The sequence below is a fragment of the Ascaphus truei genome, chromosome 4, assembly GCF_040206685.1.
Source record: "Ascaphus truei isolate aAscTru1 chromosome 4, aAscTru1.hap1, whole genome shotgun sequence".
Classification (NCBI taxonomy): domain Eukaryota; kingdom Metazoa; phylum Chordata; class Amphibia; order Anura; family Ascaphidae; genus Ascaphus; species Ascaphus truei.
The window spans coordinates 92,203,370-92,219,298 of NC_134486.1; positions in this window are offsets into that span (position 1 = coordinate 92,203,370).

Consider the following 15,929-nt stretch of genomic DNA (forward strand, 5'->3'; position numbering starts at 1 on the left):
AGAGTAGTAGTAGGGGGAGGGGAATGTTGGGGAGTTTGATAGGGCTGTTGGAGGGCAGTGGTATTGGGGGAGGGGGTGTTGGGGGATTAGGTTTGTGAGTTATGGATAACTGGGGGAACGTTTGAGTGGTTTGAGTGGAGTGGGTTGGTTAGTGAGTTTGAGGATAGTAAGGTGGGGAGGGGATATTGTGAATTTGTGTTTTCATAATATATATTTTTAATACTAATTAAAACTTTATATTTTAACACTTGTTTGTTGTGTATTTATTATCGTTAGGTATATGAGGAAGGTGAGGTGGTGCTGTGTAGTTAGGGATTAAAAGCAAACATTTGGGTAGAGAGGGTTATATTTCAAGTACTAACCAGCATTAATCCAACAGTGTTAAACCATGTAATGTTCACAAGCACAGCTACAATAACTCTTGAATATTATTTACATTACAGTTAAAGAAACTACTACAATATCTGACCTTAAGTATTAAATATTTCTTATGCAACTACCACTGTCTATGTTTTTTGTGTTATACATACAGTAAAGTGCTGGAGCATTCTCCCCATTCCCACCTCCCCACAAATACAGTACAGTTGTCTTTTAACTGAGAATTTAAATGCCAGAGGTTCAGGAGTGGGATGTACAGTATTGTTTTAAATGTGTGCTGACACACATGCGTAGACAACTTAAAAGTAAGAAAACTAATTGTGGCATTACTTTAATAAGTGCCAAAGTGATCAAGTGCAACAAACAATTCAAATATATAAGGATCTATTCTAGTATTTTCGATGTTATCACAGCCAAATCAAACAGTTTGGCATGACCTTACCTCATGTTCTGACATTTGTGTTGTCACTGTATTCAGAAAGAGATATCGCAAGTCACAAACCATGAGGTAGGAAAATGCCAAAGTGCTCGATAGCAGTGTCCTTATTTCAGCCTTTTTCTAAGTTCTGCCCTTGCGATCCGAATGCAGTCTGTAAGAGCTACACAGAGAGAGTTGCATCTCTCTGCACAGCTCTTACAGGCAATCACACTGTTTTATTTTATTTTAATAATACACTATTGAAGAAGAGGATCTCCGGATCTGAACCGCATTAATTTCAGCTTCGAGGACCCCCTGCTTGCCAAGTTTCAGCTCCTGGTAAGGGGCGCCAGTATCTGGATTATTGGGATTTTCCCCAATACTGTACTATATGTGTTGGGGGGGAGGTTGTTGGGGGTGGAGGGGGTGGGTAGTAGGGTGCCTATTCCTTGCTATTGAGGTTATCTGTGCTCCCATTGAGGGCATAGGTAACCACACTGGCAATCAATGTGTGTATTGGCTAGTATTGGTGTTTGTATTGTATTTTAATGTTTATTATGGGTATAGAGGGCGTGGATGAAGGTGATATTTGGCCTGTGGCGGGTGTTTAGGCCTACCGGGTGTGTAGTGGGTGGGGATAACCCCTTCATTACCATAGCACTAACCACGGGCCAAATACCACCTTCACCCACCCACTCTTCCCCCAATAAACAGGCACTGGTATGTAACCCCTTCATTACCTTAGTGGTTAGTCGCTAAGGCAATGAAGCTGCATGTAAATGTATTTTTAATACATAAGATTGAAGTAAGGTATTTCTGGAGCTGATTTTAATGTGGGTCAGCTTCCGAGACTCCCGGCTTCAATACAATGCAGTAAAAATATATATATATATTTTTTTTTAGAGTCACATCGCAGATCCCATCTTGCCACCTTTGAGGTGGCAAGATCAAAACTTGTGAGTTGCAGCCGCTATGTGAATCTTGGTGGTACTACAATAGCTTGATATTTTAAAAAAAATGTGAATTTGAGCATTTTTGGATCTCTTGCATGGTTTGTCTGTGCAGGAGCGCCACTGATCAGGAAGAAGCACTTCTCGAGCGAGTTTGACATGTTATGGAAGCTTTCAATAAGTCCCTTATCGAAGCTACTAGATAGGCCCCATAGTGTTTAAACAAAAAAAAAGATATAAATACAATGACAACAATATCATACTGTAAGTTGTTAAGAGCTAATAAGATGAAGGCGATCATTAAAGCTCAGCTGGTACAGCACTAACAAAATTGCCCTCCACTGTGAGCAAGTTCATAAAACTTCCAAAATACTGCACTCCTTGCTGGTGTATGAAACAAGTGACAAAGACAAACTCACACTTAACATAGAAGAGGGAAAAAATAACAAAAGGGCTGAGAAGAAACCAAGAGAACCAATAGCGCAATTTGTTTTAAAAATGTAAACTATATTAGTACCATCCAATGGACTCACTCCCATATTAAAAGTTCTTTAGAGCATTGTACTATCTCTGGGGTCTCCATTCCCAGCACTAGCATTTCAGTCATTATCCAACACGTGTTCCTGGACTCAATCGAGCTACAGAATTGGGTTTTCTCACAGTCCAGGTAAGCATTTCCCTGCACTGTTCTCACTTGTGCGGTCCTGCCGGTATGTGCATGTGCACAAAGTATTTCCGCTTTCCCATGCGGAAATGGTTTACATTTTTTTATATATGTTGCGTGACCTATTTTGCATGACACCTATTCACACTCAATATTGTACAAGTGCTGATGCAATTTCACTATACTGTATGGCCCTTTTTTCTTTTATGTACTGTAAGGACATACTTCAGATGTGTAGGTCACTGTAATTAATATATTTGCTAATAGTTATTATTTATATCAAGAATATTGTTTTCTAGAAAATATGTATGTTTACAATTTGACACTGCTTGTGAATGTTTTGTTATATGCCAATTACAGTATATAAATCTTGCATTACACATTGTTACATTGTTACAGTACATTGTCTAAATGGAAAAGGTAGTGTTAACATAACTGTTTCTGAAAAGTGTGACCATATGCTTACCTGCTGAAAATGTTCCAGCGGTGGGCATGCTGGTAGAGTTCCATGCCATGATGGAACTATAATAAGGATTCATATAAATATATATTATTTTAAGGTGGAATAGTTGATGATATGTGTGATGGTGTAATTTTTGGCAAAGTACTGTCCCCATTACCACTCTTGAGCCACATGAAGGATCACCTTAATATTTTCCTGGATCCGTTGTGAGGCAGAGTCTCTCCAATAGGGCAGGAATGGGACCTGGAACGAAGGCTGGATGGAACCCACAATTGTCATAGAAAATCTTTTTCCAAGTAGAGTTTGTGATGGGAGGGGTTAACAAAGCTTCATAATAAAGGTCAAGCCCATTTTCTTACCCCTTCTCCATGTATAAGGGTCCCAGAGAGTTAGCTCTTGGACCCAGTAACATTGTATGATTACATTGTACTTATGAGTTTCAAGAGGGGGGGGGGAGTTGCGGGGGAACTGTTGACAGCATGTGCCTAAGAGGTTGGGGTCCAGATTTACCAGGTCCCCAATAAATGTACCCGGGAATCATGCCTGATTCTTGGATACATGTAGGCACATTGTCCCAGCAATTCTTCCTCTTGAAAACGTAAGCGTGACTCACCACCAGGGTACCCTGCTTCAGCACAGCCCAAAAAGGAGATTGAGACACAGGGATAAATATGTATTCCTGTAGCTTAGGGAATCCCTAGGTTAAGGAGGGTACCCCAGCTAGTGCCAAGTTGACCCACAACCAGTGTAGGGCTTTTGGGTGCCCAACCATATATAAGGTTGGGGGGACTCTGAGGGTCCAAACTAAGTCAGAGGGAGAGTGTCTGGGGAATAAGGCAGACAGAAATAAAACGACAACATTTTTCCTTTTCTGTTCCCTGTACCCCCAGGACCTTCACTTAAAGTCCCAAATAACTGAAGGGGTTCCCTTAGACTCTGAGTGCATTAAAATATACTTTAATGTATTCTAATATGTTTTACATTTGGAACTGATGTCCAAACAGGCAGCCTGTGCAAACCCATAGGTGCTGGTAGGTCTGCTGGACATTGGAGTTCAAAGCAGAGAATGCCCAGAGGTGTGAATGGCATTTGGTCAGCGGGGAAAGGCGGAGTACTAGGTCCAGAGATCAATGGCAGTCCTCCGGGATGCCACTTGTTCTGCCAGACCTAGGGGCGCCTGCCCAGCGGGTGGCATTGTGATAGCTGGGTGAGATGGCTATTTCAAATTTCCCACCGACTTGGCTTTTCTTCCCAACTTGGCTCTGATTGGCTGCTTGAGAAATTTCCCACGCGTTGATTGGCTGTCTGCTCTGTTTCTATATTATGAATGAAGCAGAGAATACTATAAGAAGCCTGTAACAGGGGACTTATCCCTGTTCAGTAATGTGCCTTTAATCTAGCAGTGTGGTAGTTAATTACTAAACACCACCTGCCTGATTAGATTGCTTACAAAAGCCTGACTTTGAGACAGTAAGTGACTCCTTAGCTCTGACTGAGAGCTGACCTTTGGAGACAGCACATGTCTTGAGCTCTGCCCAGCATAGCTGATTGCAAGACACCAAACAAGACACTTCTAAACCTGGATACTGATATTTTCTGTGCACGCACGGGTGCGGTTCCAGGAGAGCAGAGAAGCTTACTCTACAGAAGCTAACAGATAAGACTTTCATTATTAAGAGACTGCTTATATCTGCTTATTTTCATGCTATGTGTTTGGGGTTGGGAGAAATGCTTAACTAATGGAGATGTGAACTAATTGCATAGGATTTCACTAGAAATACTCCCAAGTGAATGGAACTTTGTTCCCCCCCCCCTGTGTTTGGATAATTTCCTGATGAAAAGGAACAGGCACAATAAAGCCTATTATAATTTCACATTATAAAGCCTCCTAATTGTGTACCTCTGTGAACGTCCATCTACAAAGCCGTAAGTCAATCAGATGGTGTGTTCCTCTTGAGAGTCTGAGCTGAGAGAGCGCGAGAGGGCTTTTCAAAGATGCTTTGTTTGTAATTGCAAAGCAACCGACGTCGATTTCAAGCCTAAAAAGCCTGCCCGCCGCCCATATTTGGTGGTCATGTCCAGAGATCCAGAGGTTCTGGACCATGATCCAGACGCTCCTCCGCGAGACCTCGGGGCTTCTTTTCCCCCTGGACACCTTGACCTTTGTGCTGAGCAAACCCATCGATTATCTACCCCCGCCACTATTCAGATTGGGTTCATTCATTTTGACAGCGGCCAGATGCTCGGTGGTGGCAGCCTGGAAGCAGACCAACGCTCCTGCGAGAAGCACGGTAATTAGAAGGATAGATGAAGTAATCTCTATGGAGATACTTACAGCCATGCTCCACAAAAAAAATGCCGCAGTTCTGGAACATTTGTGGTCCCTGGATCGGACCACAGGGTCTGGGCCTACACTAGGCCAGGACTATGCGGAAGCCAGAAAGTAAGGAGGTCGGAGACCCCCGACGACCCCTCCCTCCTCCCCCCTACCCCTCCCTGTCTGTTTGTCTCCCTCCTGCTTTCCTCTCTTCTTTCCTCTTAAAAGGAAAATCCTATTGGCCAACACCTTGCTGAACTCAATTAAGTCAAGTTTTGTTGTCATGTGCTCATGATATCACTGTACCCATGCCTGTATATGTTTGTTGCCAATAAAAAAAGATTGATTTAAAAAAAAAAAAAAAGCCTGCCCGCCAGAGACTTAGTTCCGACATTTGTGCCCAAGTTCTCAAAAACGAACGTAAAAGACACAACTGGGATTTTATGCTGATTTGAGTTCCAGGAGATTTGGGCTGACTCACGGTCAGAAGGGAAAATTCTCAGAAGAAAATGTTGCGGTGGCGTATGGAATTTTATGCCGATTTGGGTTCCAGGAGATTCCAGGCTAAGTCCCGGTCAGGGTGTATCTCTCCCAAAGAGTTCCCTACACCTTGGAAAGTCTAGTTTTCAACTCCAGCCCCAAAGTAAGTGTGTCTTTTCATCTGTATTTTGTGTTTCAATTAATTTCTCTACCTTGTTCTGCTCAATGAATCATCCCGGTAAAAAGGTGTAAATAACCTGGTCTCCCATGACAGTGTTGTGTTGGGAAAATTTTGCTAAAGGCAGGAGAACAGCCCAATTTTCCTGGAGGTACCCGACAAAACAATGAAGATACTGCTCCAATTGGTCCTCTCTGTCTGACCACTGCTCTGCGGGTGGTAGCAAGTAGACAGTTTTAGACTGATTCCTTAACTCGCCAGAACCTTGAGGTGAACTGCACCCCACTGTCCGATATTATGTAATCTGGGACTTCATGAATTCCGCAAACCTCCTGCATAACCAGCAAGGCAGTCTGGTCTGCTGTAGGGAGGTCCTTGCTGGCAATAAAGTGACTATCTGTGTGTCAATTAACAGCCACCAGGAAGGTATTATTACTCTTAGATGGGGCAACTCCACAATAAAATACATGGAGACAAACCCCATGGACATGTAGGCACAGGGAGCAGTTGGAGTAAACCCAGAGGTGAGGTGTGAGGGGTCTTGTTCTGAGCACATTGTGACATCTTGGCAATTTGGGCCACCAAAAGAAGCAGGACAAAAGTTCTAGGGCCTTATTCAGAAAGCCTCGATAAGGCCCTTATCGAGCACTTATCGCCCAAAATGGGTACTCGTATTCAGATAGCCTCGATAAGTGCTCGATAACAGCCTGTATCGACGCAAAATTTTATCACCATCCGAAATTCGCCAACTGAGCTGCGATCAGCCGCTTATCGACCATTTTCCGAGGGTTGATAAACTCGCGCGATTCAGCAACCCGCGAGTCGGCTGTCGCGGCCTATCGCAGCCCTAAAAGGCGTTCTCCCCAAATCCAATTCACCACAAATTTTTTGGTCAATTGCTGGGGAGATGGCCTCGATGAGCAGCGATATGTCGGGACTTAGAAAAAATCAGGCCCCTTTCCTGCCTCGGATTGATGCCGTTGGTCTTCGGAGCTGATAGCCATTAATAGCAGTTCTGGTTCCCCCCGCATGCATCCGAGGCAGGAAACATGCATGTACAGCAACTTCATTACCTTAGCGGCTAACCGCTAAGGCAATGAAGGGGTTAAACACCCATGCCAGGCTTACTGTAAGAAACATACAATACAATACAATACTGTAGCTAGCGATGTTCGGTGAAGGGGGAATTTGGCCCTTAGTGGCTGTTTAGGCATTGCGGGGGAGTTGTGGGGGGAGTTAACCCCTTCATTACCTTAGTGGTTAATACCGCTAAGGTAATAAAGGGGTTAGCACAACTGCTACCCACCCGCAAGAAAGAAAGAATCACTAGCCAAACCTACAGCTGCCCAACAGGCAACAAACAGAGGTAGGAGTGCAGAATCAAAGCCAGAAGAATCCTTAGCTGAAGAAGCTGAACTGGCTACTCCGTGGTGTGGAGAAGCTGCAGAAAGACCACTTCAAGAGCAGAAAACTCTAAGGGCTAGTCCTAACTGCCCTACAACTGTTGCCATACACTTTGTCTACAAAAAGAGGAGTGCCCGACGCAACAGAAATCTCAAGACCGCGCACGCGATAAAAAGACTTTACGTGGAAAAAGTCCTCCTCGAGCGACTGAGGAGTGCTGATCTCAAGCATCTTCGGGAGGAGACAAAAATAAACTGGAGAAAGGGCTCCAATCCCAGCGGATTGGCTGACATCATTCCCTTTAACATGACGTGACTAAATCCAAGATGGCCGCTGTTACACAAGGTAGTTCAGCCAATCAGAGTGTGGAATTGGTTCCCACGATCTGATTGGCTGAAATACCATGTGACGCCGGCTTCGTGACGTCATCTTAAAGGCAAATGAAGCACAGCCATTCTGATTGACTGGCATCATTCCCTTTAAGTGACGTCACGGCAAAAAAAAAGTTTAAGTCGGAACATGGTTTTAACAGCTAATCAGGTGGCTGTTAACCATTTTGATGGTAAATGTGACGTCACAAGCCATATTTAAGGCCGTGACGTATCATTTGAGCCCAAGAAGCCGACGAGACAGCATCGGCTGGGATTTAACATGGGGTATTTTGGATTGACAGATGAAGAAAGAAGATAAAGAAGAACAAGAAATGGTTACAGATGAAGATAGAAGAAGGTGATTAAGGAAAGAAAAAAGAAGATTGGGGTACCTGAGCCGGATCTTCATGGCGGATGGCATCGGATGCTGTTGGAGGCCTTCAAGGTACGTGAGCTTCCTGTTTCCCCGGGAGTCGGAGGGCCACCGCTTCTAATGGTAAGTAATATATTAAATGTTTGTAAATGTCTCTTTTTACAGGTTTAATCTTTGGATGTGTTTTTTGATTTTTTTGGGGGAGGCACATTGACTGATAATATATTAATCGGTACCTCTTTAGGGTACAGATTAATACATTATTATGACAATATTTGGGGGGCATTTCTCGCTTGTTATTGCAGTTTATTATGTGGATGTGATTGTTTGTTTATGCTTAATGTAATAAAAGGTTTGCGATTGGTGTTCACTTGTACTTAATATTATTTTAGCGAATGTGTTTTATGATTACTTCAGAGATTGTTTTAATTTATTTCTTTGTCTTTTAATGGTTACATTCATTAATGTTGGAGTAATTAATTGTTTGGATTGGTTAGTGTTACTATTCATTTTGAGTTGGTTTAGGAATTAATTGGTTTGATTGGGTAATGGTTTAATTAATTCATTGTTCATGTAATTGCTTCTATTGATTGGATTAGCTGGCTACTGATTTTATTTAGTGACGTGTGATTTTTTGGAGTTTAGTTTTGTTTTATTACTGTGTGTCTTGTGTATTACTGTATTGTGATTAGGGTGCCCATTGAGTGCTAGAGAGGCTTAACATGCCCACATTATTATTATATGGGTATGATGTACCACTATTCTACTCAATGGTTATAGGGTGGGTATAGTCAGTCTGGGGTGGGTGCTTAGGCCTCCCGGGTCAGGGTGGGTTAACCCCTTAATGACTATAGCGGTTAGGAACCGCTAAGGTGATTAAGGGGTTAGGGGCCATTAGAATGTATTTATTTTGTATATATGTTTTCTGGCAACGGAGGACAGAGGGACCTGCTGTTGTGGTAAGTATAACTTTATTTATTTATTTTATTTATGTATGCTAATGCAGTGTTTAATAATGGGCAAATAATCTATTATCCATATCTGGATAAAAGTTATTTTGCCCATTACTGTATGGGTTTGAGCGGGGAGGCGTGTATTGATGTTTTTTTAACTATTTATTAATATACATTTCTTTAATAGTGTAGAGGTGCAGGGGGTCTCCGGAGCTGAACAACATTGGTTTTATGTCCGGGGACCCCCTGCTTCCCGAGATACAGGCACCTTTATGGGGTGCCGGTATCCCTCTGCATTGAAATGTCCCGAGTCACGTGACCGGGACATTTCCTTGCATAGGAGATACCGGCACCCCATAATGAGGCCTGTATCTCAGGAAGCAGGGGGTCCCCGGACATAAAACCAACGTGGTTCAGCTCCAGAGACCCCCTGCACCTCTACACTATTAAAGAAATGTATATTTAAATAAATTAATTTTCGGGCGACATTTCCGCTGGGAGAGGCGGCTCTCTCAGAGCAGCTCTCTCTGCAGCAGAAATGAATTGCCAGTTTAGGCCTTTTCAGAGGCTCGAGGCTCTCGCTGGCAGCAACTCTCCCGTTTTGGGCATTTTGCTATCACTGGTAATCGAGCCTTTCTGTATACCGTGATAGCAACGCCCAAAAAACAGTCATTTTAAATTCCCTGGTTATTTTTTTTATCAACCCTCTCTGAATAAGGCCCAATGAGTTTTTGGAACGATGTACTCACCGTGGAACGCTGCAATAAATATATAGACCATATTGCGACTGTTTTGCCCATTGTGATCGCGCGTAATTGGCAAGCATCAGGAAAGTAGTACTGTACTCTAGTATTGTAAGTACAGTATGATACAGGTAAGTATGGCACAGATTTTTTCGTTCCTAATAGTCAGAGTATACAGTAGGTACAGTTTTTTCTTTACAGAGAGAGCAGCACCAGCCATCTGGTTACATAGTATTTAACAGTAGTCAGAGTATACAGTAGTTCCAGTATAGACTAGTTTGACAGTAGTACAGTAACTGTCTACTAACTGCTCAATTTTTTTCTTTCCAGAGAAAGCAGCACCAGCCATCTACAGTAGTAGTACACATCACACAATGCCATAATACAGTACGCACATAACTGCACTAATTTTTTTTTTTTGTCGTTTCAGGAAAAAAGGGTGGCCTGGGGGGAGGTGGTTTGTTGTGTCCAGTCTAATCTGTTTGTACAGTAAAATGTACAGTATATAAACAGCAGTAATGATGTACACAAAACCTCTCCTCTCTCAATGAACTACTGTACTGTACACAGAATAAGGAACAAGATAAAGACGGAAAAAATAATATTACTATATATACTGTATATATATATTATACATTACAGTATATATTATTAAATAATATTCTTATAAATGTGCATTACTCATGTTTATCCATGTTTTGCAAATGTTTTCTAAATGTTTATCCAATTTCAATCTGCCAGAAGAACTTAATAAAGACTGCATTATGTATTATTCATGATTATTTTTATATTTGTATTTTTGGTTCCTGATAAAATAAATATTTATTTAGATTCCTGCTAATCATAATCATTGACAACACCCCGCCCCCCACCCCTACAGTACTCCAATGAAAAAGTCTGAATGACAAAACAACATGAGTCAGTTAATGTTTTTTTTAACTCTCAATTCTCATAATGCTGTGCAAATCAGATTTACATTTCAAAATCGAGAAGGGATTTTCCAAAGCGTTACCGTAAACAAAGCCTCAAAGGGTTGGGGGGTGAGTCATGTGCAGTAATGAGCTAGCTCCCATCTCAAAGGGGATTCGACGCAGGTGCAGTGAGGCTTTGTAGCTCGGCCATGGACGGATTAAGAACACAATGGCAATATTCAGAAAATTAACTACTCTGTGGAGGGGGGTTGGGTGACTCATGTGCAGTAATCAGTAAACTCCCATCTCAAAGAGGATTAGAGTACATGCAGGCGCAGTGAGGCGATTGACGCTGGGCTAGGGACTGATTAAAAACAATGACTAACCAGATAATTAATGACTGTGGAGGTGTCTGTCGATAAGAGCTTGTGTGTGCGTGGGGGAGGGATGAAGGATTAGTTGTGCAGCAGTTCAAAGAAATGACATAGAGTAGAGTACAGTACAGTAATTTCAAAAGGCAGTTCATCATAATACTGTAATGTGATCCCTACACCCCCAAATATAGTACATAAAAAGCACACAAATCAACCATGTGCAGGCAAACGCACAGATTGAATATTGTAATATCAAGATTGTTTTTGCAGGCTTGTGGATAAAATAACAGTTAAAAAATCATAATTAAAAAACATTTTTATTGGGGCACTCAAGCAAGCAGTGGTGGGTGAAGTTACAGGCGCATGAGTAGGAATCAACTAGCTCCCATCCGAAAGAGGATTACACACAGGTGCATAGAGAGGTGATGCTCTGTGAAAATCAAATTCGAGAAGGGATTTTCCAAAGCGTTGCCGTAAACAAAGCCTCAAAATTCCCACCTCAAAGAGAATTACACGCAGGCGCAGTGAGGCTTTGTAGCTCGGCTATGGACGGCTTAAGAACACAATGGCAAGATTCAGAAAATTAACGACTCTGTGGAGAGGGGGGTGTTGGGTGACTCATGCGCAGTAAACAGCTAGCTCCCATCTCAAAAAAGATTACACACAGGCGCAGTGAGGCTTTGTAGCTCGGCTATGGACAGATTGATTAAGAACACAATGACAAGATTCAGAAAATTAACGACTCCGTGGAATTTCAAATACTTGAGCTAGCGTTCGTGGGGGAGGGGGCTACAGGGTACAGCTGCAGGAAGTTCAAAGCTAAAGACATACTTTAATTTCAAAAGGCAGTTCATCATAATAATACACCCCCAAATACAGTACGTAAAAAGCACACAAATCAACCATGTGCAGTCAAACGCACTGCAGTGAGGCTTTGTGTAGTGTGTAGTCAAAAGCTACAGCACAGATTGAATATCGTAATACAGTAAGATGATTTTTGCAGGCTTGTGGAGAAAAAAAAATTACAATAAAAATGTTTAAAAAAAATTTTTGGTCACTCACTCAAGCAAGCAGTGGTGGGCGAAGTAACAGGCGCATGCGTAGTAATCACCTGCTGTCAAGCAGGAATGTGATTGAAACCAGACACACGTTCAAAGGAATGGTGTGGGAGAGATGTACTGCATTGTAGAGAAGATAAGAAGTTGAAATACCCTGCAGTGCAGTTAATTATCCTGAGCGAGGGGAGAGCGCTGTACACTGGCGACACACTTTATTCGAGCTCGGCTAGTCCCACGAATTCGGGTATACCCGGGTGTATTGAGGTTTGTGACTGTTTTCTGCCCGAGTGCATTGAGTTATTTTCCGGCAGGGATTGAAGCATTTTCTTCCCGCTGGCTGCAATACTGCACAGTACATATATATATACTGCATTACAATTCATGAATTTATGCCATCTGGTAGACACGCGAAGCATTGCAGCCTATTAAATCCTAATCATTATCATTTAACAGATCAGCCGCCCATCAGCCAGGCATGAACCCAGGCTGGGAAGGCAAATGCAACGGGGCTTGTCAGAGGTGAGGAGCGGCGCATTCCAGGTATCTGCCAGGTACATACCGGGTATTTGCTCGAATAAAGTGTGTCGGTGCAGTATATGCCGTTATGTGACACTGTTACAGTACTTTACACGCCTATGCATTTCAACAATTTTCAAATGAGACATACTGTACAGCAGCATAGCACTGCAAATGCATGTATACTTTAAATATGCAAATTTACAATTACTGCGCGTGCACACACAGACTGTGTAGTGACGTAGGTTGAACCGCGAAGGTATTAGACTTCCAAGACAACAGCTCACAAACGCCCCCCTGAGTTTTTACACGGCATTGCAGTATTGCAAACGGCGAGAATAAAATGCTAAAATCACGAGCGCTAAAATAACGCAGTTCACTACGGGCAAAACAAACAGAAAACCGCACCTAACCGGGATAATCTGAGAGCCGCGGATCTAGCCGACTTAGACTCAGGTCGGCCGCCACTGTAGTGTATAGACCCTTTGTTAAATTTGTTCTGGCATGATTCTGTGTCATTCACCCTTTGTTCCGGGGCTTCTGTTTTTTTATTGATGGTTGTGAGGTCTTGCTTTATCTCATCTAGAAGGCATCTTTAGGCAAATCAGCTTGAATGGTGAGCTTGAACTCATATAGTGAGCAAAGAACTGGGAGACCTGTAATGTTCCCCCTCTTTTTTTTCTCATCCCCAGTGTTTCGTAAGACATTGACATCTAATATTTTTCTGATTTCAAAGTTTTAAACCTGTATTTTATCTAATAACCATGTTATTGTTGAGACAGAGACAGAGAGAGACATAGGGGTCGATTCACTAAGCAGTGATGACTGCTTTTAAGTACGATAAATGCCTGTTATAAAATAAATGTTATGATCGATACTGCCTGCTGCACAATTCCCTAAGCAGTGATAACAGTGCTTTATCGGCCGTAAAGGAATTTTTTCAGCCAAAATAATAAATGAAAAAAATACTGTACGTCTGATCAGGCAAAAAATGGCAAACGTGCCGTTTCTTGCCAGTCAGCGTAATTCACTAAGCAGTGATAAGTGAATCGTACTTTAAAAGCACGCCACATTTTTGCACCAGCTAAATGCTAGCGCACAAAAGAAATAGAGCCATGAATAAAATCATTGTTTACATTTTTTTCGCCACACAATTAATACAACAGAACGACGGGTGTCCCCGAGTGATCCCCGTGGGAGTCCGGGTTCCCCGTTGGCCAGCCGTACTAATCCTGTGCCCAAAAAAACACAACAACCAATACTTTCAAATAAATACACCCCCCCTCACCCCAGCCCCCTAACACATACTGTACAATAATGGTCAAATTTACTATTATCCAGATATGGATATTAGTAAATTTGGATATGGATATTTAAAACAAAACATTAACAAGCAGAAATAAAGTAAATAAACCTTGCACTCACCCCTGGCAGGCTGCCACAATGAAGGCCGTCCTCATCCTCATCACTGTCCATGTCCTCCGTTGCCAAAAAATGCAGTACAATCAAAAATACGATCTAATGTCCCCCAACCCCTTAATCAACTTAGTGGTTAATAACCACTATAGTAATGAAGGGGTTAACCCACCCTCTCCCACTACCCACCCAGGAGGCCGAATCACCCTCCCCATGCAACCCACCCCCACCCTTCACCAATTCATTGGTACAGTGGGTACATCATGCCCATATAACATGGGCATGATTTAATACTATGCCAGTCAATGGTCAACCTAAACAAAACAATCACAAACCAGAACCAATGCATTCCAAACAATCTCAAACTAAAAACAAATAAAGAAGTAACCGAACAAAATTAACACCAATCAATTAATTAAATCCAAAATAAAGACCAGAATAAAAAATTAAAACACCAAAACAAAACCATGAATAAATAAAATAAATATCTAAATAAACTGCATCATTCAAAATAAAAGTAAAAAATAATCCAACATTAAAAGCAAACACCAATCAAAAGCCAGAAATAAATTATTTAAAACACCTGAAAAAAAATCCTGAACACTACATCAATATGCAACATAAATATCATACAAATTTAAAATCAAAGAAGCAATATACATTTAAAATACATACAAGCAAGCATTTTCCAAATCAACCATTGCTTCTTTCTGTATGTATGTATGTATGTCTAATGGACGTGCTCGCCACAAACCGGGACCGGGGATGTGCATACACCGACCTTACACCACGAATCCGGTTCTGGATTGCGCAGTCCGTAGTCAGTCGTAGCCGGTTCGGGTTAGAGAAGGCAGGGTAATCCATGGACAAGCCGCGGTCAGAGTTGGAGACGTCAGAGTAGTTGATATCCAGGCTGGGGTTCGGCAACGGGTAGGCGCTAACGGCTGAAGCATGGGACTGGCCTAGGAACACCGCAGGGTAGCACTGGGAGACCAGCGCTTCAGCACAGGAGCCAGGAAGCAGACCTCTGCCAGGAGGGAAGGCATCAGGTCTCAGGAACCAGGGAGCAGACCAAAGGAGGGAATGCAGCAGGTCTCAGGAACAAGGCAAGACAAGCACTGGGGATCCAGCACTTCAGCACAGGAACCAGGAAGCAGATCTCTGCAAGGAGGGAATGCAGCAGGTCTCCGGAACAAGGCAAGTTATCTTGTGGCAAACACAGTTACATCCAAGTCCAACTTGGTTTATGCTCAGCAATGAGGGAAAGGGAGAGCCCAGAATAAGAAGGTCAGGGAGCCAATCCAAAGACAGGGATGTGTGGAAATTCCCCCAATGACAGAGCAGAGAGACAGAGCTGCAGTGATTGCACGCACAGGTGATAGGGCTTGCAGATCTAAGGGGAGGTCTGTCTGAGAGCTCACCAACTCTGCAAGAGTGAGCTCCAGCCAAACCCAGAACGGATTCCTTACAGTACAGAGGAAACACATCAGGCACCACACAGGAACCCATGGGTATTGAAGCTGCTTGTAAAGTGAGAGGGCTTGGATCAATACAGATCTTATCCAGTACCGCAGGAGGCTGGGTGAGTGGAAAAACTGACTTAGAAACAAAAGTCTTGGAGTTAGGACTGGGTACTTCAAACACTGAAGGACTATCAGGAAAACACGAACTTGACTTAGGAGTGGAAGTCCCAGATTCAATGGCTTCACGTAATACTGTAGAGGAATCAGTGCAGAAAAAAAATCCATTTTAAAAACAGGGTCCTTTGAACCAGCAGATACATTCGGTACTACAGACACCTCCCTGGGAGGTAACCCTCAGTTTGTGGCAGAGGAAAAGCAGTCAGTAGTGGGTACCCCAAAAATTGTGGAAGAATCAGGGCCGTATAATTCTCTGTTTTGAACACTGGGTCATTTGAATCTGTAGGAAGAACAGGTACTACAGAAGATTCCAAGAGAGATA